Here is a 6,507-nt window from a genome sequence, read left to right as displayed (position 1 = left end):
CTACGTCATGCGCTGGTTCGACGGCGGCCCGGACTCGGGCCGCATCCTGAGGAAGTTCGTCCGCCCGCTCCCGGACCCCGCCGTCAAGCTCCCCGCGGACCTCGTCCCCGGCGACAACGTCGAGGTGCTGGACGGCAGCCTGTGGAAGTGGGCCGAGGTCGTGGCCGCCGCCGCCGACCGGTTCGAGGTCAAGATCGTCGGCTCGTCCCAGGTCCTCACGGCGGACCGCGGCGCGCTCCGGCCCCGGCAGGTGTACGGGGAGAAGGGCTGGGTCGTGCTCCACAAGGGCAACAAGATCCCCGTCGAGAGCGTCGTGCCGTCGCGCCCCATCCCCGGCAAGAACATCAATGGCAAAGCCAACAATGGCAACCTCGGAGGCGGCAAGTACGCCGATCCCCATGCCGTCAAGCTCGGGGGCAAGACGACGATGAAGAGGAGCAGCCCCACGGTGACGGCGGACGGCGACGACGTAGTCCCGGATGCCAAGAGGTTTCATTTTCATAGTAGCAGCAAGTTGTTCCCCAAGGAAGCACCGGATGGCAAGAGGTTGCATAGTAGCAGCAAGTTGTTCCCCAAGGATGCAAGATACCCAAGCCATTGTTATCTGATGAAGAAACGGCGGCAGGAGACGAGCAATGATAAATCCTACTATCATGAAGAGTCATGTGATGCGGTTGGAGGAACAGTAAGAGATAGCAGCAGCGACACCGACGGCGGTTCTAGTAGTAGTAGCACGTTTGATCGATCGTCGTCATCGGCGGATGGCAGCGACGGAGACAACAGCAGCAGCAGCAGCAGCAGCGGAAGCAACAGCAACGGCGGAGTTCCTGAAGTTCCCGCCGCCGGCGAGCGTTGCCAAGAAAATCGAGAAGCGTCGATCCCGCCGCCGCCGCTGAGCCGCGAGGAAGAGGAGCAAGATTCTTCCGACGACGGTCGCGCCAGCGTGACAATGCACCGCCGCCCGGCGGACGTGGACGAGGAAGAGGCGGTGGCGATGAAACGAAATCGGCAAGCGGCAGAGGCACATCAGGAGGACCACGGCCGCGTCCATGGCCTGGAGCTGGAGGCGTACGTGAGCGTGATGAAGGCGTTCCGCGCCACGGGGCCGCTGAGCTGGGCCAAGGAGGAGCTGCTGTCCGACCTCCGCCTGCACCTCCACGTCTCCGGCGACGAGCACCTGCAGCTCATAAGGAGCTTGAACGGCAATAACTAGACTAGCTAGAATCCGGCCTAGCCCAGTGATAAGATTCTCCTCTTGTAGTAGTACATGGATGGATGAGGGTGATTATTTGGCTTCTTCGTGTTTGTACAAAACATGAGTACTCTCTGATGAAATAGCACGCTCCCAACATGCATGCACTTGCGTAATATCTCATGAGGATCATATGCTATATTATTACTAGGTTACAATTACATACTGTATGAATTTGCACAACCTTAGTATAGAATTCTAAGATATTCGAGTATTTACCCCAAAACTACCACTTCACATGCACCGGTCTCAGAAAATCTACCACATTTACCTTTGTGTCTATAACCTAGCACTTCTGTCATAGGAATTTGCTAAAGACCAACATTTTAGTCAATAGCCGTTTTATAGACGATTTAAACATGTTTATGGCAGGTAGGACTCACCTGTTAGGGCTGACGTGGCACAACTCCATTTGGTTGACCGTTAAGTTGATCGCAAGGTCCACATGTCATCATCAACACTGCTCTCTCTCAGGTCCTTTTCGTTCTTAGGCATTTTCATCAAACACTACACACACTGGAGTTAGAGATGAAGATGATGACCGGCGGCGACAGCTTGGCGCGCGCCACGAGGTGGTCGTCGCACAGGGAGGCGACGACTGAAGGACAACGCGGTGGTGCGTTGCATCATGCGTGTTGGCCACACTGCTCATGGTGGTGTTGTCGAGACCACACTCGGTGCCCATGTCGCGGTCGTGGGGACATCGTCCATGCCGCCGGCTCGTGGTCACGAGGACACAGCAGGCTCAATTGCGAGACATGGGCGATGCCGGTGACGTAGACACGACAGGTCTCGCCTTCTCCGGCCCCACCGCCTCGACCGAAGTCTCACACTTTAGGCACACCACCCCCTGGCAAGCTCCTTGGGCAGTTCTCGCCTAGGTCTGTCGGCGCCCGGGTCCTCTCCCCCAGTTTCCACCTCGTCATTCGAACTCTCATCGTGGTGCCGCCGCTGCACATGGTCACGCACGGCGCGGTGGGTGGGCGTGTCGCACGTTCCTGACGCATGTCGGGTGTGCTATTATGTTGGTAGTCCTATTCGGACACTACACCATACCCTATGTACACATATAGAACAACTCAAAGTCCAACTGTAACCTTTCTTGTACAAAATATTTGACACAATTCGAATAGTAGCACGACAGGGAGGAGTGCGGGAAGCGTCACGGCATTCCAGGATGAGTTGGCCTGATGAAATCGATGGCCGCGCCCTATGTTCATGAGGCAATGCAGTAAGTGAGGCCAGACACCCAGACGGCGAGAGCATATAAGCGCTAGGCATCCTTTAATACCCCCTCTGATCCATAATAAGTGTTGTGGTTTTAGTTCATACAAGGTGAGGTGCCAAATGAAGGTGTTTTCAAAAACATCACTAACTTAGAAGTTGCTCGGAATGTCAATTGGTGTGGAGGTATCCCTCAATTTCATTTGGATCCATTCTCCACAAGCCGCTTAAGCAAGAAGTAAAACAAATGCAACCTGAAATGCAGCCAACAGCTGGATTCATCAAAGAAGCAAGCACGTTTCATTACTACAGACAAATAATTCTGAAAATATATAACGCGAACCAAAGTTTGTAACTGACACAAATTATTAGAGTGCAATAGAGTTGCTTATATCAGTCTAGGAATGCATTAATTAGTATCATTCAGCTTCCAAAAGCAGTACGTACTATGTAATCCTTCTAACGCAGGTAATACTCGCATTATAGTAGCACATCAATTTTCGTCAAGTACTCAGCATTATAATAGCATCTCCAGCCGTTGGCCCTCCAGGAGGGACTAAAAATCGCCCCTGAAGGCGCACCGGCGTTAAACCGCGCACTGCGGGCGTGACGCCCCCCCCCCCCCCCCCCCCCGCGCAGTCGCGGCGCCCATATTTTTTTGAAAAAGTCAAATACGGCGCAAACACGGCTCAAATTTAACGCAAACATCGGCGAGTTCGTTCAAATTTAAACATATTTTACAAAAAAGAAAAAAAAACTAGCACGGACTGCCCCCGCCGTCTCCATCGCCGCTCCTCGCCGTCTACCTCGCCGCTCGCCGCCCGCCTTTGCAGTTCTACATGCCGAGGAGGCGGTAGAACCGCGTGTAGTCGCCGTCGTCGTCGTCGTCTCCGCCGCCGCCGTCCCTGCTGCATCCCTCCCCCAGTTGGCGCGGCGGGTTGGACGGTCCGGGGGCGTCGTCGTCGTCGTCGCTGTCGAGGACCACGACGCCGTGCTCGTCCTCGCGCCCACGCTTGCCGGCGGCGATCTCCTCCAGGACCCGGGTCTTCTCCGTCCGGAGGTAGTCGTCGCGCGCCCACCGCAGGGTGTCCTCGTCGGAGAAGCCGCGCCGGGCTATCTCCTCGTACTCCGCGGGGAGGCCGGGCTCCAGTTTGGGCTCGACGAGGACGAAGCGGCCGGTGGAGGGGGGGGGACGGAGTCGCCGATGCGGACGCCGGAGCTGCCGGTGCGCGCGCTGACAGGCGTGTCCTGGGGCTCCGGCTTGACGGGGCGGAGGCAGGGAGAGCCCGACGAGCGGCCGAACGAGGAGGAGGACGCCCCGGGCCGCTCCATGCGCCTCGGCGTCCAGGAGCTTCCACAGCGGCGTGAGAAGGACGGAGGAGCGGGGTACTCGAGGCGCGGCGTGTTGCCGCCCTCGATGTACTCGAGGACGGCCTCCAACGTGCGACCGGGCATGCCCCACCACCGGCGCCGGCCCTCGGAGTTGAGCCTGCCGGAGGGCACGACGCCATTGGTGGCCTCGAGCTGCTCGGCGTGACGGCGGCGGAAGTAGGGCTCCCAGAGCGGGCTGTCGGGGACGTACCGTGGCCCCTCCCTCGCCGCCCGCGGCAGGGACGCGCGGATACGTGCGATCTCCGCACGCCACGCCGCCCCGGTGGGTGGTGGTGGCACCGGCACGCCGTCGGCGCTGATCCTCCAAGCCCCGGGCACCCGCATATCCGGCGGGACCGGGTACTCGGCCTCGAAAAGGAGGCGAGCCTCGTCCTCGTGAAGATGGCGGCGCCCGAAGCCATTCGCCGCCGCGCCGTCGCCTGGAAAGCGCTCGGCCATTCTTCTGAACTGGAGACGGCGAGAGGAGGAAGGGGGGAGAAATGGGCGCGTCGGCGGTGGAGTATCTGTGTGTGCCTCCGGCGCGCTGGTGGTCGGCTTATATAGGCGGAGGCGCCGCGTGGTAGGCTTGGCCGGCGCGTTACGCGTGGCTTGATGGCATGGCGGCCGAGGGGACGCGCGTCGCCCGGCCTTCACTGCACGCCCGTGAGGCATCAATGGAGGCTGACCGGCGCGGCAGCGCGCGCAGCGTGCAGCTTTGGCATTGATTCGCCGCGGGAAACGAGGCGATGAGGACGACGAAGCGGCGAGAAGGGAGTCGAGTCGCTGACGCGGCTGACCCGCGGCTCTTCGCGACAAAAATGATTCGCCCAGCGCCCCCGAGCGACCCCAGCACGCCAGGTTCGGGTTGGGTCCGTCGGCGCCAATTTCGGCCGGAGCCGGCGAAAACTGGGCCCTTGGAGGCGCGACTGGGCCGATTTTTTGACGCCGGCGGCCGAAAAATCGCCTGGGGGCCTTCTTGGGGGCGGGGCTGGAGATGCTCTAATACTCCAATGTAAACTACTCCCTCCGTTTTTAAATATTTGTCTTTCTAGATATTTCAACAAATGACTACATACGGAGCAAAATAAATGAATCTATACTCTAAAATATGTCTATATACATCCATATGTGGTAGTTCATTTGAAATCCTTAAAAAGACAAATATTTAGGAAAGGAGGGAGTAGATGTTTACTTGTAGGAGATGCTGCCGTACAAGTACTTTGGTTTTTCAAAGTGTGCATAGACGTCAAGATGGCCGAGTTGGTCTAAGGCGCCAGTTTCAGGTACTGGTCCGAAAGGGCGTGGGTTCAAATCCCACTCTTGACATGTTTTTGTTTTTGTATTTTTCTTCATTTTTCTTGTTTAAATAGAAATCCCACTCTTGACATGTTTTTGTTTTTGTATTTTTCTTCATTTTTCTTGTTTAAATAGAAATCCCACTCTTGACATGTTTTTGTTTTTGTATTTTTCTTCATTTTTCTTGTTTAAATAGAAATCCCACTCTTGACATGTTTTTGTTTTTGTATTTTTCTTCATTTTTCTTGTTTAAATAGTCCATCCGTCTATCTGAAATACGTCCCACAGGGTGTAGGACGTAAGCTGCTGAACACACCGTCAACTGGGTTCAAATCCCACTCTTGACATGTTTTTGTTTTTGTATTTTTCTTCATTTTTCTTGTTTAAATAGAAATCCCACTCTTGACATGTTTTTGTTTTTGTATTTTTCTTCATTTTTCTTGTTTAAATAGTCCATCCGTCTATCTGAAATACGTCCCACAGGGTGTAGGACGTAAGCTGCTGAACACACCGTCAACTGGGTTCAAATCCCACTCTTGACATGTTTTTGTTTTTGTATTTTTCTTCATTTTTCTTGTTTAAATAGAAATCCCACTCTTGACATGTTTTTGTTTTTGTATTTTTCTTCATTTTTCTTGTTTAAATAGTCCATCCGTCTATCTGAAATACGTCCCACAGGGTGTAGGACGTAAGCTGCTGAACACACCGTCAACTGGACTAGCTTAGCTTATTATAAGATATAATGCGAACTAACCAAAGTTTGTATACATATGTATGTAGCACTGATGAACAAATCAGAGTGCAATGGGTAGCTCGATCAATTTGCATTCTAACAGAGAAATCAGGCAACGTTAGTTCATGCTTCATATAAGATGGGCAGACAGAGAATCCACACTGCGCCACAAAGCATGTGGGTGAAGGCTCATATCAACATGCAAAAACGCATGGAAATTTTCATTCTGTTATGCTATTTATATTAAATATATATTTTACAGCTATTCAATAATCAAACATAATAAATCATATTTATTTTAATCTTAATTGTAATATAATTATTTCAAACATTCATGTTACATATATCAAATATGTTGCAAAAAAAAACGCAACAACATGTGATGTATCATCTAGTTTCAATGTGTGGTTGCCGCCATTACAATTTCTATTTTCCTTATTCCTTTCTTCTGAGCACACGATCCGATTTTATCTATTTCATACTAAAACAGAGTACATCGGATCAGATCATGAACACTAAAATAAAGACGGGCAATTCCTCAACAGTAGGACTTTGAGCTCACCAAGCGAGAGTGGTCGGCACACCCTCTACTAGTTGACCAAGAAATGGACATTGTGGGCGTCCTTCTAGC

General features: G+C 53.1%; 1 non-coding gene across 1 annotated transcript; it reads left to right on the top strand.

Moving 5' to 3' along the window:
• Positions 1-5,092: 5,092 nt before the first annotated feature.
• TRNAL-CAG lies at positions 5,093-5,173 on the top strand. Its single transcript has one exon. It is a non-coding gene; the product is annotated as a tRNA-Leu (tRNA).
• Positions 5,174-6,507: the final 1,334 nt, after the last annotated feature.

The sequence above is a fragment of the Triticum urartu genome, chromosome 3, assembly GCF_003073215.2.
Source record: "Triticum urartu cultivar G1812 chromosome 3, Tu2.1, whole genome shotgun sequence".
In the NCBI taxonomy this organism is placed as follows: Eukaryota; Viridiplantae; Streptophyta; class Magnoliopsida; order Poales; family Poaceae; genus Triticum; species Triticum urartu.
The sequence above is the reverse complement of the archived record's forward strand: the minus strand, read 5'-3'. Positions and strand labels throughout refer to the sequence as shown.